General features: G+C 37.5%; 1 pseudogene; it reads right to left on the reverse strand.

Annotated features, from left to right (window-relative positions):
• Positions 1 to 4073: 4073 nt before the first annotated feature.
• Positions 4074 to 18136, reverse strand: part of LOC102846957 — a 110640-nt pseudogene continuing 96577 nt past the window's right edge.

The raw sequence follows: 18136 nt of genomic DNA on the forward strand, positions 1-18136 counted from the left end.
ACACAATGGAATACTAGGCTGCATTGAAAAGCAAGGAACTCATGCAATATTATTCAAATTGGGTGGCCTGGGAGGACATTACGCTGAGTGAAATATCTCAGTCACAAAAGGACAAATACTGTCTAGTGCCACTGTTGTAAAACAGGACTGACCTCGGGGTTGGGAGGAGACTGAGAATGATGGGATAAATAATGTATAGTGCATTGAAACAGATGAGAGAGAAAATGGTTTAAAAGGGATATGTAATTAGGCATTATTGTCATGACAGGAGTCCAGAATGAAGCCTGCATAGGGGAGTGGACTTGGGGGAAAGGATTGTATAACATTGAAAGTATTTTTCTTTTACTTTTCAAAGATAAGGATGAATTGTGGGGAGGGAGGGATGGGCAGGGAGAAAAGTAAATTAATAATAATTTAAAAATTTGGTGGATTATATTTGGGGTTGGGGGATGTGCTGGGGGGGGATTGTGTACCAATGAGGGAGTTTTGCTTTTCAAGGAGAGGAGAAAACAGGGGGGTGGGGGGGGGGGTGTGCGGGGAGAAGGGTGCAACAATGAATGAATGGAATTCCAAAATCTCTGTAGATGTTCATTGAAATGAAAAATAAATAAATTAAAAAATTTAAAAAAGAATAGAAAAATGAAAAAAATTTCTTCCAATCCACTTAGCTATGCAGCTCTTATTCTAGACTGTTGTCATGCAAATAATACCTAATTATATGTTTCTTTTAAACAGTTATTTACTTAATATGTTCAGTCCAGTTTCCATTATTTATCCCCTTTTATCTAAGTTCCATCTCAACTCCCATGAAAGTCCTGTTTATAATAGTGGCATTATTCAATACTTGTACTTTTTGTCACTGAGATATTTCACTCAGCATAATGTCCTCCAGGGTCAAGAGTTCCTTGTTTTTCAATGAATAAGGACGACAGGAGAAGAATTGAGGCCTTTGAGCTATGGTATTGGAGAAGAGCATTGAACATCCCAATGACTACCAAAGGAACAAACAAATGCGTCTATGAGAGGATGAAGCCAGAGTGCTCTTTGGAGGCAAAGATGATGAGGCTTCACCTCATATCCGTCGGACATGTTGCTAGGAGTGGCTTTTCCTTGGACAGAGACACAATGCTCAAAAAGGTGGTTGGTCAGTGAAGGAGACGAAGACCTTCAACCAGGTGGATTGACATAGTGACTGCTGCAATGGGCTCTAATGTGTCAAGAAATGTGAGAATGACACAGGATAAAACAGGGTTCAGATCTGTTGTTTATAAGGCTCACTATGAGTTGTAGTTGACTCAATGGCAACCAAGAACAACACAATATGTGGTATTCTATTTATACTTAAAAATAATATCTTTAATTTTATTTCATAAAGATCTGCTTTTTTTGTATTATAGAATTGTACTTGACTATCTCTTCAGTTTCTCTCATTTGAATATTATCATGGAGATTTAACTGTCCTCCAAATTTACTGGTTGACTTTACTTTCTATAGCTTCCAATTTCTGCTTTTTAGAACCCATTTGACCCTGTTGTTGTTGTGCACCACTGAATCGGAACCAACTTATAGCTGAAAACCCCTATAGTGGGTTTTCAGGGCCAATAAAATGCATGGAAGCAGTTTGTTCACCTTTCTTTGAATTCAATCCCGTGACTCTCTTGGAACCTGCCATTCAGCTCATGTCTGGACTTAGTAATTGGTTCACTGGTGGGTATGTGGCAATCACAGGGTCTATTGAATGCAGGATATTATTGTGGAAACAGATTCTCTGTGGAGTGCAGATATGAAAACTGACTATTTTTAGCTACTCTAACAGAATCCTAACATGGGATGCTGTTCATGCACAGAGAACCAGAGAAATGCAGTTCTGATAAAAAATTACGTAAGTCTGTATTTTCTCTTTGCTTTTTTAATTACATGAAGTAAAAACAAAGAAGCAAAAAGAACAAGCAAGCAAAAAGACCCACCCTTGTCTATTGCTGCAACACAATATGCAGCAAGTAGATTGGTTCAGAATCATAGAAATTCAGCAATTATTAGGAAGATATAGGTGTCTTGTCTTTTGCTGAAAGTTACCCATATTTGCAGTTACAAAGTAATTTATTAAAATATGGCTTATTTGGGGTACAACCATGTAAAAAGATGAGAATAGTTATGTGTAATAAATTCTTTTACTATCCAATAATGTTCTATGATAAAATGATGTGCTTGCTTTGATATTAGACCTCCCAAAAGTAGATAGGGAAGGAAATATGTTTTGCTAAGGGAGGCTTTCTGCCTGTAGACTATTTTAAAAAATGACCTGAAATCTGGTTATCTACATTCCAGTTGGGTTGGAAAAGTCAGATTCCTGGCCCCAAAGATGAAGTTAATATAAGCAAGAACAAGAAGACTTAGGATGAGATAAAATTAGGATGCCAGAGAAGTCAAACCTCCAGTCTCCTCTCCATTTGTTTTCTTTGTTCAGTCATCTCTGCATATCAAAGGTAAAATTTTCTTATTTTGGAGAAACATTTGAGTGTAACCCAGAGGCAAAGAGCACATTATCTTTGCTTTGTTAGTCATATTATTTTGGGTGAAAGCCATTATAGTGTGGATGAGAAGTATGAATTCAGCATCGAGGCTGAGCTACTGAAAACATGAATTTTCAATTTAGTTCTGGATAAGATGACAGAAAGAGAATCATTGCCTTTATGAGACTACCTTAGTTCACTTTGCACAATGCCCTGGAATCGCTCCCAAGTTATGTAGTATTTTTTGAAATTGTTGCTCCTGAGTCCTGCATAGTATTCCATTGTGTGAATGTACCACAACTTCTCAATCTGTTTGGATGTGGTTGGATATTTGAGGTGTTTTCATGTTCTTGCAATGGTGAATAAGGCTGCTATGAATATTGGGAGGGAGCTCTGGTAGCCTAGTGGCAAAAAGCTTCACCACAATCTTGGAGGCACATGGCTCGAGGTGATCAACTGCTCTGTGGAAGAAAGATGAACAATCTCATCCTGTGAGATTAAATCTCTCTAAAATACATGCCAGAGGGTCGTCTATGGGTTGTTTTCGACTCTATGATATGCAATAACAACAACAACAACATGAATATTGTTGAACAAATCTCTGTGTCTCAGTTCTGATTTCCTTGAGGTCTATTCCTAGTAGTGGAATAGCTGGATCATATATATGGAGTTTCTGTTTTTACCTTTTTTTAGGAAACACCAAACTGCTTTCCATTGGCTGTACCTACCATTTTATAATCCCATCAGCAGTGTATGTGAGTTCCAATATCTCCACATTCTCTACATAAGACCATTACTGTAAATACAGAAGGATAACTAGTAAAATATGTATAGGGACCCAAAGTGAGAAAAGGTGGGAGTAGAGGGGTGAGGATGGGCAGGGGGGAAATCATAGGGTTGCACAACTTGGAGGGTAGAAAGAGGTGGTAAAGGAAATGGCAAAGATCTGGTGGGAACCTGAAAAGATGGAGTAATGGTGGGTATTGTCCAATGGTGATTAACTTTATAAAACACAATGTATGAGAATGATTGAATGAAACAAACTGGCGGTGAAGGAAAGTGAAAAACACACACTTACACAAACCCCTCTATGTCCACGAATGAAACAAGCTATATATGAATAATTATATGCATACCAATAAAATGTTTAAAAAAATGCTTTTGAACTGTGTCATTGGAGAAGAGTACTGGATATCCCATGGACTGCCAAAAGAACAAACAATTACGTCTTAGAGAAGGTGCAACCAGGGTGCTCTTTGGAGACAAAGATGGTGCAGCTTTGCTTCACATATCTTAGACATGTTGTTAAAGCAGGTTATTCCTTCTTGCTGGAGGACACTGTTCAGTGCTTGGAAAGGTAGAGGGTCGGCAAAGGAGAAGACTCTCAGTGAGACAGATAAATACATACATGGCAGCTATAAACTCAAGTGTGTCAGGAATGATAAGGATGGCATGGGATGGGGTTCAAATCTATTGTTCACAGAGGTGGTATGCGACTTGAAGGCACCTACCACCATCACTAAAAACAATAACTAGCACATAACATATAGACATTAACTATTAGCCTGTGGTACTGCCTGTAAGCAAAGGAGCATTCTTAGTTTCCTAAGGGAACAGGAAGAGGATTATTAAAAAATCTTACCTTAAAATAGCATCTATTCAACCCTTTTATCTATCCTTACATACCAAAATTCCACAAGCAGAAGGCTGATTGTTAAAGCCATCAAGTGCCAGAAAGTGAAGCCCTTCCACTGCAATGGGGGAAATGAACAATTAAATATTCCTAGAGAACAGTGCTTGGAACTATGCCACCTGTGGATGAGATACTATGGGGAGAGAGCACTGTTGACTCTTTTCCCTAGTGAGCTTTCATTCCTAAAAATGAAAAATGAGTATTATTTCTTGATTGTCGTACTTCATAGAGAAGACGGTATCTGATAGAAGGATCCTGTGTTCATCCTAAACATCAGCGATTAGAACAGAGTTTAAGCTAACTCAATTTGGGGTTGGAGGCAAATTTCAAGCAATTTCAAAAGTCTACAAATAAGAAGGGTCTGTGTGATGTAAGTGTGGAACTTGGGTTACCAAAGTGTGGATTGTAAGGAAACGGCCTCTTGACTATCTCCTTAACATATACTACTTCCTTTTTTATCACCTGTTCAACAGTCTCTAGTTTGGAAAATCCAAGGATGGCAATGTCAGCACAACTGTGGTCATTAATTTCTGGAGGTGAGGAGAAGTCTTATCAAACCATTCCTCAAACTTCTGCACTTCTATATCATTTTATTAAAACCATTATTCTATCTCTCTCTTTTAAAGCAATTAAAAATACTTCCTATTTGCTGCATAAAAGATAAAGATGTAAAATACACAAGTCTCTTTTTGAAAGAATGATACTTCTCTCAGTTTTTATCTCTTTATTCTTTCACATTTTCTCTTCACAGCTACAGTTATTGAAAAAACACTGTTTATGTATCTGTTTCTTCTCTCATTTGCATGACAGTCTAGTGTGTGTTTTCTATCTTTACCACAATATGGAAACAGGTATTGACAAGGGTATCAATAAATGACTCAGAGTCAATGGGAGCTCTGATAACATAGTAGTAAGAATCTGTGTTGCCAGTATCAGTGGCAAAGTTTAACAGGACAGCAAGTAATAAATGTTGGAGAGGATGTGATGAGAAAGGAACCCTTTTACATCGTTGGTGGGATTGTAGAATAGTACGACCACTCTGAAAGGCAGTTTAGCATTTCTTCAAAAAGCTGAACATAAAAATTCTATATGAACCAGTTTTTCCATTTCTTAGAATATATACCAAGAACATTAGAACTGAGGCTCAAACACAGATTTGAACACCAATGTTCATAGCAGCATTATTCACCATTAGAAGAACATGGGAACAGCCCAGATATTCAACCACAAATGAATGGATTGAGAAGTTGTGGTACATTCATACAATGGAATACGACACAGCATGCAGGAACAATGATTTTGTAAATTACTACCTAACTTGGGAGGACCTGGAGAGCATTATGCTGAGTGAACTAACTCAGTCCCACAAGGACAAATACTGTATAAAACCATTGTTGTAGAATGAGTATGAGGATCCAAGGTTTGGGGGGAGGATGGAATAAAGGAATGAGGATGAGGGGATAGGATGTTAACCATAGGGTTGCATAATTCTATGGGTGGGGCGGATGAAAGAAATGAGAAGAATCATCTGTGAAAAACAGTGTATTCAAACTTTATAAAGAAATCAGAGTAATATAAAAAGAGTTAAAAAAAAAGAGAGAATCTATGTTGCAATCTCGAAAGCATAGGGTTCAAATCCACCTGCTGTTCTGAGGGAGGACAGACAATCTTTTCCTGTGCAGTGCTGCCTCTGAAAAGCCACTGGGAGGATCAACTATGGGTCGGTTCTGACTCGATGGCATACAATAACAGCAGTAGTTAAATGAGTGGATGTTTTTCAGTTATTATTCAAGTTCTTTCTGTTGGTGTCAGTTGATAAATTTCTTTTTCTTTATTGGCTTAAAATCCTCAAAGCAAGCATTCTTTACAAAATGAGAACTAATAGTACATTCGTGAGGGCTCATAGTGACACTAACAGGTGGAGTAGAACTTCCTATAGGATTTTCAAGGTTGTCGTCCTTATTGAAGCAGACACCCACATTTTTATCCCACAGAGCTACTGCTGTGTTCAAATCATCAATCTTTAGGTTAGCAGGTGAATATTTAACTACTGCACCACTAGAACTCGCCCCCACTTCTCTCTTTCTCGAATACACATACACACACAAACATGCCACTATCTTGCTGTCTCTCTCACACACATACCCTACATCTCTTTCTCTCTTTCTCACACACACATTAGATGCCCTTGTGACTCAGCAATTAAATGCTTGGATACTAACCAAAAGGTTAGCAGTTTGAACCTACCAATAGTTCTGCAGGGGAGAAAGACCTACGGATATGCATCCGTAAGACAAGACAATCTAAAAGAAACTTTAAAAAAAATGAGAGAACAGTCTGGAAAACTCTAAAGGCAGCTCTGCAATATCACATAGGGTCACTATGAGTTGGAATTGGCTCTATAGCATCTAACAGCAACGTATGTGTGTCTATGTGTATGCAGGTTTTATACATATAAATTTAAATAGATGTATTTTAAGGAATCAACACAAGCAATTGTGGAAGCCGACATTTCTGAAATCTTCAAGGTAGGCTAAGTATAGAAAATCTGGATGGATTTCGATCTTTCAATCTTGTCCTTTCTTCTTTCAAATATATCAATTTTTGCTTTTAATGCTTATTGGATAATAGTCATGTATGTAACCATCTGGTCTAATGACAGACTTTTGACTGTATTATAGGAACATAAATTCTAGGAAGGTTAATGGGCCAAGGGAAAGATACAAGGGTGGCTTTATAATTGTCAACAAAGTTTATATCTTTATAAATTTTGACCAATGATACAAATTTAACTTGCTCTGGGTATGATATAAATTTGATTTGCTATGCTAAAGATTACTATGAACCAGAAGGATAGCCAAAGAAGAATGGATGGCTTTGAATTGCAATGTTGGCAAAGAATACAAAATACCCCATAGACTGCCAAAAAAACTCAAACATGATTGCTCCTTAGATGCAAGGATGGTGAAATTTTGTCTCACATCCATGTTGTTAGTAATGACCAGTCCTTGGAAAAGGATGTCATTCTGGGAAAGGTGGGAAGTCAGAAGAAGAGGGGAAGATCCTCAACAAGACAGACTGACACATCAACTATAGCAATGGTCTTGACCAGGTTGGAGATCATGAAAACAGTGTAGACTAGGACAAAATTAAGACCTGTTGTTCACAAGGCCACTAGAGTCATAGATGACTGGACCCAACATAACAACAGCAGCATAAGTCAAAGCCTACACACCAGCACCTAACAACAGCAAAGATAAAAAAAAAAATAAGGTTGCAAGTCTGTAAGTGTTTAGGAATACCTCTAGTGGTAGCATCCCTAGTGGGTCAAACAGATTCTTACTGGTTGTCTGGCACAAAACTCTGTTTTTCTAAGAGCAATAGACTCAGGATAGTGCTGGGGAAAAGGAGAAATCATACACACAGAAGAGGTCAATGTGGGTTTGTTAGTAAGAAACAAAATAGCTTTTCCGTGTGATTCTATTGTAAATTTACCTTTGGGTAAAACTACCTAAAATCAGAGACATTTGTTCCTCTTCAAGTCCTGAAGCTAGCAGTTTCCAACCAAGAAGGAGTGAGTTGTATCTTGGGTTAGAAAATTGAGGCATAAAAAAAGACTAAACAAACAAACAAACAAACAAAAAAAAGAAAATTGAGGCATGTAGTAAATATTTAAGTCGTTGCTCATGGACAAAGAGCTGATTTTTAAGTGGCACTACATGTCCAAGGAAACTAGAAAGAGTAATTAAAATTGTACCATCTCATCAGGAAATGAACTGTGATCCAGCATGTTGTGATTTATTTCTCAGGCTTCTTTTACAAACTCATCTCCTAAATTATGGTATTCTCCAGATGTCCACTGTTCTCATGCTAAGAGCTCTTCCAGAATGATCTCATTTCCTCTCATGATTTCAGTTTCTGATGACTCTCAAAGCTCCATCTTTATCCTTCACCTTTTCCCAGACTCATTCTTCTACTCTTCTGCTTATTTTCTGTCTCCTAGAACATTAGCATAGAAGTCTCAGATTCTGCTTTCATAAAATGGAAATAATTATCTACATTATCACAAAATTAATCCATACTGGTAGTTCCTTTAATTATTTTTGTTTTTATTCCTTGTTATGTTTGGAAACCTGCTAGCCATTTCATTCACTCAGGCTAGAAGTCATCACTTTTTCATCTTGTTATCCCAACATTTAAGAAATTATTTCTTTTCTACCTTCCTTTTCTTCTTGTTACCTTTATTTTAAGCTATATTAGGGATCTCTGGAGCTCTGGTGGCAAGAAGCTGCACTGCAATTTCAAAGGCATGTGGTTCAAATACACTAGCTACTCCACAGGAGAAAGATGGGTAATCTCCTCTGGTACAATTAACTGCCTCTGGAAACATTGGTCAACTATGGATAGGGTACAACTCAATAGCACACAACAACAAATGGTGGCTTAGTGGTAAGGAATTTTGCTGCCAACACATAGCTATGTAGTTTGAATCCACCAGTTGCTTCACAGGAGGGTGATGAGCATTCTCCTCCTGTGTAATTTACTGTTTCTGAAAATCCCATAGAGAACCAACTATGGATAGATTCCAACTCAACAGTATACAACAAGAAACTTTATTTTAATTCAGGCCACTTTTCTATTATATACAGCTTTGGTGGCATGGAATATAGAACACAGGAAGCTGTGCTAAAACCCAAAGGCTGCAACTCTCTTGCTGTTTGAATTCACCAGTTATTCTACAGGAGAAATATGGGCAGTATCCTGCTGTATGATTTATAGCCTCAGAAACCTTCTGGAGTGTGAGCTCTGAGTCTGATTCAACTTGATGGCAATGAACTGATTTTTCCTTTTGTGCTTTAAATGGTTTAAACAACCTTCTAACTCTCCTACATGCAACAATTTATCTCATAGGAAAAAGAAATGACCTTGATTAGAAAAGTGAAAGAGGATTTCAGTTTGTAGATTCAGATCCAACAGAATAGGCCAAGAACTGGACTTTGAAAATGTGTGGAAACTACTGGAGTCTCCTAAGTAGCTAAGGCCACGGCCAAGGTCACATGTTTGGGTAAAATGTTCAGGATGCTTCTACTGAAAAACTACCATTCCTGCCTCCAAACTTGCTTACCCTCCTGTCTTTGGCTTCCAGAAGTGTGAGGTAATACATTTGACTTCTTGTAACTCATCCAATGTGTAGTACTTCATTATGGACGAGCTAGAAAAGTAAAAGACTGTGGAAGCTAAACCAAGGGGTTCCAGCATTGCCTATGCCTTCTTCTTTTTTTTTTTTAGTAAGAAAAAACATTTTTTATATTGGTATGGTTATAAAGTTTGTATACCTTGTGTTTCACACTATGCTTCATTCACATTCTGTTTCATTTCATATCATAATTTCCATTTTGTAAAATTAATCAACAATAAACTTTGCTCACAATTACCCCATCTTTCCAGATCCCTGCAGATCTTTTCCATTTTCTTTACCCTCTCTGACTACCCATTAAATTGTGCAACCCTATGACTTACCCCTCCTTGCCAGTCTTCGTACTTCTGCTCCTACCTTCCCCCTCCACTTAGATCCTCATATACATTTATTTAGTTATCTATTTCTACAATTACGGTCTTACACAGTATTTGTCCTTTTGAGAATGAGTTCACTCAGCATAATGCTCTCCAGTCCCTCCCAAGTTATGTAGTAATTTGCTAAATCATTGCTCCTGAGTACTGCATAGTATTCCATTGTGTGAATATATCACAATTTCTCAATTCATTGGATTGTGGTTGAATATTTGGGCTGTTCTTACATTCTTTCAATGGTGAATAACACTGCTATGAACCTTGGTGTCAAGTCTGAATTTGTGTCTCGGTTCTAATTTCCTTGAGGTAAATCCCAAGCAGTGGAATAGCTGGGTCAAATGGATTTTCTTCTGTATGCCTTCTAGAGATGGTTGGGACTTGCTTTTCCTCAGTTCTTTAAGATTTATCACTTTAGATAACTGTTTACTTTATGTTAAAATTATTCCTGTAAAATTCTTGATGATAACATTTTCCCTTCGCTGAATGTATTACACCACTGTGGTCACCCAAGCCTTTGACTTTTTCATTTCCAATGCTGCCTTTCACTGTCGATTCTCATTCTCTACTGTTAGATCTTGGGTTGACATTTTTCAAATAGCCTTCAGCTGATTAAGAAACCAATGACATTATCATAAATAGTACTCTTTAAAAATGAGAAATAATAAAATATATCATCATGGTAGCTAAGTATATGATTAATGTATAAACTGAATTATATATGAAATAGATTTAATGGAATACAAAATTTGCCATTGTTTACATATTAAAAATATAGAGAATATTGATTAAAAGCTTATTTTGAAATTTTTGGTGGATTAAAAAGTAATTTTCAGAGATGAGACAAATATAGCATTGCCGTTTTAAAATGGGAAAGAGAAAATGAGATCAATATTCAAAAATATCATTTCTACTCTTCCCCTTTCTCCTGCATGATCTGTTTTCCTTGCCTATAAGGTTATTTTTATTCATGAAAAAAACATGCTATCATATCTTCTCTCTGAAAAAGATTTCCCAAGTACCATCATGCTAATTACTTCATTTATTCAGTGACTGGAATAATGGGGTTAGGTGTGTCAGAGACAGTAAGATTGGCACTGGATAGAGCAGAGTTTAGGAATTTGCTATGAGTTGCAGATGACTCAATGGCACAAAACAACAACAAAAACAATACTGCTGTATACCGATGATACAACCTTCCTTGCTGAAACTGAGGTGCTTGCTGCAGAAGATCAAGAACTCTAGTCTTCTATATAGAGGGAAGGTCAACATCAAGAAGACAAAGATTCTCACCACTGGACCAATTGGCAGCACCATGACAGATGGAGAGGAGATTGAGGTTGTTAGCAACTCCAATTGTTTTGGCTCCACAATCAAGACTCGACACCAGCAGTCAGGAAATCAAAACGCAAATTGCATTGGGATAATGTGCTGTCAGAGACCTCTCCAGAGTACTAAAGGGCAATGACATCAATCTTGTAAGTACGGAATGCCTGATCCAGGTTGTCATGGTCTTCTCAATTACTTTCTGTGCATCAGAGAGCTGGACAATGACTAAGGCTGGTAGAAGAATGGATGCTTTTGAGTTGTGGTGCTGGTGAAGAGTTTTCAACATACTGTGGACCACTAAAAGAGCAAATATTTCTGTCCTGGAGAGGGTAAAACCAAGTTTCTCTTTGGAGAAGTCCAACCCTAGGGAAACTCCCTACTTGCTTCCAAGATCTTTATCTTATTAATTGAGGCCTGCTCACATTATGGAAGGTAATCTGCTATACTGGCACTAACTGATTTAACAATGCACAACTGCTGTAAAATAACAATGGAGTTAGTATTTTACTAAACAATCGACATCATAACTTACTCAAATTGACACCGAAGTAATTTATTATAGGATTATTGTTGTTAAGTGTCAATTAGTCACTTGTATTTAGTTGTGTTGAGTTTACAGCTCTGAACCCTGCTCTATCGTGAGCCAACCTAATCATCTCTGACATACCCACCCCTATTACCCCAGCCACTGAGCATTAGGGAGTAATAAAAAATTTCTTCAAAGTTAATTTCTACAAAATTCTTAGTGCCCACAACAGACATTGTCACATTAAAGAATTAGGTACATTCCATGGTTTTGGCAATTCCACAATGGTTTCTTTTTAAAGTCTTTAGGTTTTGGTAGATTATTGGTGGTATATACTGACTTCAGCAGTTTAAAGTACATACTATGCCCAGCTAACTAAATGAAAAGACCAAAACTTACTCCTCCAATTGAAATTATCAGAATCTGCACCTGTGATCCTGAGCCACTCTTCAAGTCTGGAACTGAACCCACCTCAGGGATCAACTTTCAATCATATAATAGACTTGTTTGTTAAGTGAATAATAACACCACAGCAGAACATAATCGTCTGTAAAATTAACCATACAAACCAAATAAACTGTTTTTCCAAAATGAAACTCAAAAGGCGGGAAAGATGGATCCACTGAAGTAGAAATGGTAGGAATACAACAATGGAGATTGAGCTTGAATGTGTTCCTTCAGCGTTGCCCACGGAGCATAAATGTATATATGGATGAGCAGGACAGGGTTGTTGGCTTGAAAATGAAACTCAAAAGGCGGGAAAGATGGATCCACTGAAGTAGAAATGGTAGGAATACAACAATGGAGATTGAGCTTGAATGTGTTCCTTCAGCATTGTCCACGGAGCATAAATGTATATATGGATGAGCAGGGCAGGGTTGTTGGCTTGAAAAGCAAGTAGTCATGAGGACCCATGGCCTGTTGATTTGGCCCCATGTATGGGTTAGGGCTGAGTGAAGGGACCAACAGGTCTGGAATGCAGAGGGAAAGGTAGACTCCTGAGTTTGTTGCTGATGGCCATTTGAATCTAGTTGAATTCACCAGAACCTAACCAGATGAAGAGAAGATGATGCATGTTGTGAGCTTGTTTTGGTTGCTACAACCTGATGTTGTGCTCTGGACTGGGCTTTGCTTGTGGATGCAGATGCTTAGTTTCCAGGTTGAACAGAGGATCCTTCAGCAAAAGCTTGTTCCCTCAGAGTATTTGTTTGATTGTTGTTGTTGTTTACTGTCAAGTCAAAACCTACCCATAGTTGACCCTCCAGTGGATTTTCACAGGCATTTTATTTTCACATGGAGCCACTGGTGGATTTGAACTGTGTACCTTCAGGATTGCAGTGAATCTCCTTACCACTAGGCCACCAGAATTGAGCTATCTAAAGTGGGGATATTAAGGCATGAGGCATGAAGTAGCTGGTTTACATGCTTTCATGAATGTAGTTATTAGCAGGATGATTATAAGAGGGAAAAGTCTTATTGCAGTAAAATATACAAATACATAAAATTTATTTGTGGATTTTTTTTAAAGGCAAGAAAGAAGGATGGGTAGAAATAATGACTTTAGATAGGAAGTAAGAAAAGTGCTTCTATATTGTGAGCACTTTTAAACAAAGTATGTATAAAATTATTGAATGCAAAACTTATTTCCTCAGTAAACTTCTACCCAAACCACAATAAAAAGTTTTATTTAATACTTAAGACCCCACCTGTTTAAATTATAACAAGAAACTCAATATCACTTAATGGGCAAAACCACTTCCTCCAGCTTCTGAATTATGTAAAAGCTCTGCTTTGCTTCCAGATGCAGAGAGAAATGGAGAATCTGAAGAGTTCACAGATGTTCCTGATTCTTGCACAGGCTCCTAGAAACCTATGCAGATCTTCAGTCATACCCTCGCTGTCGTAGAGCCCTGCCAAGGACATTGTGGTGCTCCCATCTTAGTCACATGACTCTTGACCTTCATACTCACACACTCACCCTTTGTTCTGAAAGAATAATTACTATACCAGTCAAAGATTTTTGTCTCAGCCCCAGATTAAAATGAAGGAAAGATTAACTGAAAGGATATTAGGATTCTCACAGACTCGCTGGGAAGAGGAAACAAAGAAGTGTAGAGTTGATGTAACAAGGACTATAACCAAAAAGTGCATCATGTAGTTTGTTGAAAATGAGATTGTTACCATCTCTGAGGATTGGACCTTGAGGGTGTGACCTGTCTACACAGTTGCTAGTGGTTTCTAGGCTTAGCTGCTGATAATACATCTTCTGCAATGCCTGAGAGGTAAAACAAACAAATAAACAAATGAGCAAAAACGAACAACAAATAAGCCTGATGTTGCCACCACTAATACTACACTCTATCAGGACCCATTTTTTTTTCCCTTCTAGTTTTCAATTCATAATAAGTTGGGCAAGTGTGATTCTTTAGTTTAGGAATAATGTCAATCCCCTTGCTACTAAAAAATTTCAATAATGATTCCAAGATTCAGATCATGAATGTGTCATGGTTTGCTTCTTTAATGTGGTACACCTCCTATGAATATGTATAAAATGTGAAGGTCTCTAAATTTATAGAAGGTTCAGATGATGTAATAGTACCCTTTGGCTGCCTAAAAACCAATACACCCTTTCTTCTACACTTACACTTCAAAAAGAAAATATTACCAAACTAAAGACACGCTACTTTCCAAAAGGGTGTGAACTCAGCTCTTTATCATTTAGTGCCTCTAACTCAGGTTAGAAATCTCCACTCTTCACCTTATTCCGCCATGACTCTGACTAGGGATTCTATTGCCTGTGGACTGCAGTGTGAATTAGCCATTTTATTGAAAAGAGCAGAAAAAAAATTGTAAGAAATTAGCATATGCAATTATTAATTTAATATAGATGAGAAGTTGCTTTTATTTTTTCTATTAATTCACAGTGAAATGTTTACAGAGAGACTCTTCCCCTCTTATTCGACATTATATTTCTTTCTTCCTCTTATTCTACATTATATTTCTTTATCCAGCTTTCTCTGACACATGAAAACAATAGTCTTCTTAATGATAAGACTTTCTCACTTTAGCACCACTTCTTCCATGTTTTCCTTTCTGCCATCTTCTTGGACCAAGATGCTTGGAGTGCTATCTTACCTCTTACCTCTTTCTCCACCAACACCTTTACCAAAAGTTAGTTATATTTATAAATTTGCATCTGGTCATGTCATTGCTTTGCTTCCAATGACTTGCAGTTATTCCTTGCAGAAAGCCCCTTGTTTTTAATGTAGTCTTGAAAGCTTTCCTCATTAGACTTCTGCCTTTCACCAGCTTCATCTCTACTTTTTCACTGCAGCTCTTTGTTTTTCAACTATACTCATCTCTCTTTACCTCAGAGGTCCTATTCTCTTCCCATCCTCAGGGCCATGCACCAATAGTCCTTCTGCTTAAATGATCTTACAAACCAATGCCTTCTCATAAGTATTTTCTTTGAGCTCAGTTAAATGCTTAAATCATCAAGCTTCCACAATGTATTTAGTACCTTAATCCGGATAAGCAAGGTCTTATCTCTCTACTTCACTTTCTAGCACCAACTGTCAAGAATATTGTATCTTATTATTTGCTGATTTCTGTCTTTTCTCATAAAGTAAACTCAGTCCAGGAGGAAATGAACTGCCAGAGCTGACATACTTCTGTATATTCAATGTCTGGGATACTTACTACCTGAGGCATGGTAGATACTTGACATGTAATTGCTGAATAAAAGAGTAAGTGAGGTATGCCTGGTTTGGTAATGATAAGGACAGGCATTGTGTATGCCTTTTTTGAAGTTTCTATTTTCACATCATAAAACTCCATAATTAATTAACTGTCTGATTTCTTAGGCAATTGAGATTTGGCTAAGGAAGTATTAATTTTATTGTGTTGTTATGTGTGGTCAAGTCACCTGTGACTTATAGTGACCCTATGTACAACAGCCTTAAACCCTGCTCTGTCCGGTGCCAATCTTATTGTTTCTGACATACCTACTCCTATTACCCCAGTCACTGAGTCAGTCCATCTCATCAAGGGTCTCCCTCTCTTGTTCTGTCCCTCCATCCTGCCAAGCATGATGTCCTCTCCAAGGACTAGTCCCTCCTTACAACGTACTCAAAATATGTCAAACTAAGCTTCAAAATCCTTACCTCCAAAGAGCAGCCTAGTTTCACCCTCTCCAGGATGAACCTATTTGTTCTCTTAACAGACCATGGTATATGCAACACTCTTCTCCAGCTCAAAGGCATCAATTCTCCTTCTATCATCTCTAGTCATTGCCCAGCTTTCTGATGCATAGCACACATTTGAGAAGACCAGAAAGTATTCATAGAAGAGTTTAATTTACATTAAAGTATTAAAGTAATATATGCCATGTAGAGATGGGACCACTTTCTAATAGACTGAAAGCCGTTGGTTTCCCAGCATTAAATTCTGGCAAGAAGAATTACAATGCTGAAGAATGTTTGCAAATTCATTTGAAGAAAAGTGTCCTTTTGACAGCATTTTTCTTAAGCATGATTGTTCTACCAGGCTCCATTTCTTTTGCAACAGATATTTTTCTTTTTCTTGCAGAACTCATTACAGCTGTCTTGGTAAACCTCTCATATTTAAAGTCTTGCCTTTAAAATGCATGAGATCCTAGGATGTGTATATTGAAAGACCATAAATAACTCAGTGACATATCCTTCTCGCTTATTTCATACGTCTTTCCAAGCTATGAGTCATTGGTTTAAAAAGGACAAATGTGAACTAAGAGCAAAATGGAGGACTTCCACACTTGTGCCCGAGAGGAAGATGAGTCAGAGACTGCTGGCAAAGCATCCCAGCTCAGGGTGGGGTGTCTCCTGGGTGTGAATGACCCCCACTGTTCCCGCTCAGGCCCCGCTCACTAACTCACAAGCCACCTCACACAAGCAGATGCACCTCACACCACTCACTTCTTACTTTAGCAGCCCTGTGAAACCATTTCAGGCTGGAAGTCATGAGCATAAAAAAGTACGTGACTGTGTTAGAGACTAGAACCTGATATAGGAACACAGCAGAATGCCCTAGAACATTAGCAGTGATGTTTTACTTCTCAGTTTTCAAGAGTTTTATTTTTCTAGTTTCTCTCACCATCTGTTTTTCTGACTGTAGCAAATGTCATTTCCTATAGAGTTAATCAGATGTAAAATAGGATCTTTGTCATGTGAATTCAAATGTAGATTCCTTTCCTTTTTTCTCTTCCCCTCTCTGCCCCTTTCCTTCCTCTTTTCCCCCCTTTCTTCAATTTTCTAACTTTGCTGTGACTTTAATCATGGTTTTAAAATAAACTGATTTACCTCCAAATCCTGTAGAGGAAGTTTATAAGATAAAGTTCTTCAATATATTGATTTAAATTTTCTCTGTAACAACCACAAACTCTCAATGTGATTTTGTAATGAAGTAAAATACTAAGTATTTTAGCATCTGTTTAGGGGAGTACGCGGATGTAAGGAAGTAAAGAGAGGGACAACCCAAGGAGAATAAGCAGAGTAAAATAATAACAATTTATACTCACGTGTTATTTTATAGTGTTTGGTACTGTTTAAATGGTACAAAGTTAATGAATATAATTAATAACAAATGCAAGTAAAATAGTGGTGAAGATTATTAACAAATAGAATAGCAAGCATTTCAAGGCCACTCCATTTTCAGCAGGCAAGGCTGTGTCATCTGTATAACGCAGGTTGTTAAAGAATCTTCCTTCAACCTCAATGCTACATGAAGAAGACTTCATAAAGTCTAGTTTCTCAAATGATTTGTTCAGCATACAAATTGAATAGGTATGGAGAAAGAGTACAACTCTGAGACACAAGTTTCCTGATTATAGACCACATTCCTTGTTCTGTTTGGACAACTGCTCCTTGGCCTATGGATATGTTTCTCATGAGCATAATTAAGTGCTCTGGAATTCTTATACTTTTTTTGATCAAACCAATTAAATGATTTTGAATAATCAATTTAACACATATACGATTTTTCTGGTAGTCTCTGTTTTCAACCATGATCTGACTTTAGCAATAATATCCCTCCTGCCATGGTCTCTTCTGAATTTATCTTCTTTTTTGGCAACTCCTTGTCAATGCACTGTTTAAGTAATTTTTTAAAAAATTTATTAGTAATCTACAACCAGGAGAAGATAAAACAGACGAATGGGACCTTCTAAGAATCAAATCCCTATGCACATCCAAAAACTTCTCCAACAGGATAAAAAGGGAAACCACTGGGAAAAAGTGTTTGGTAATGACATGTCAGTAAAGGGACTTATATTTAGAATTTATAAAATACTTGAGCACCACAACAGGATAAAGGTAAATAATCCCATAGAAAAATGGGCACAGGATATGAATAGACACTTCACCAAAAAAGACATTCAGATGTCCAACAAGCACATGAAGAAATGTTCAAAATCCCTAGCTCTAAGAGAGATGCAAATCAAAACAACTATGAGATATCATCTCACCCCAGTCA

This window comes from Elephantulus edwardii, unplaced genomic scaffold (assembly GCF_000299155.1).
Source record: "Elephantulus edwardii isolate Elephantulus edwardi_28Jun2011 unplaced genomic scaffold, EleEdw1.0 scaffold00134, whole genome shotgun sequence".
NCBI lineage: Eukaryota > Metazoa > Chordata > Mammalia > Macroscelidea > Macroscelididae > Elephantulus > Elephantulus edwardii.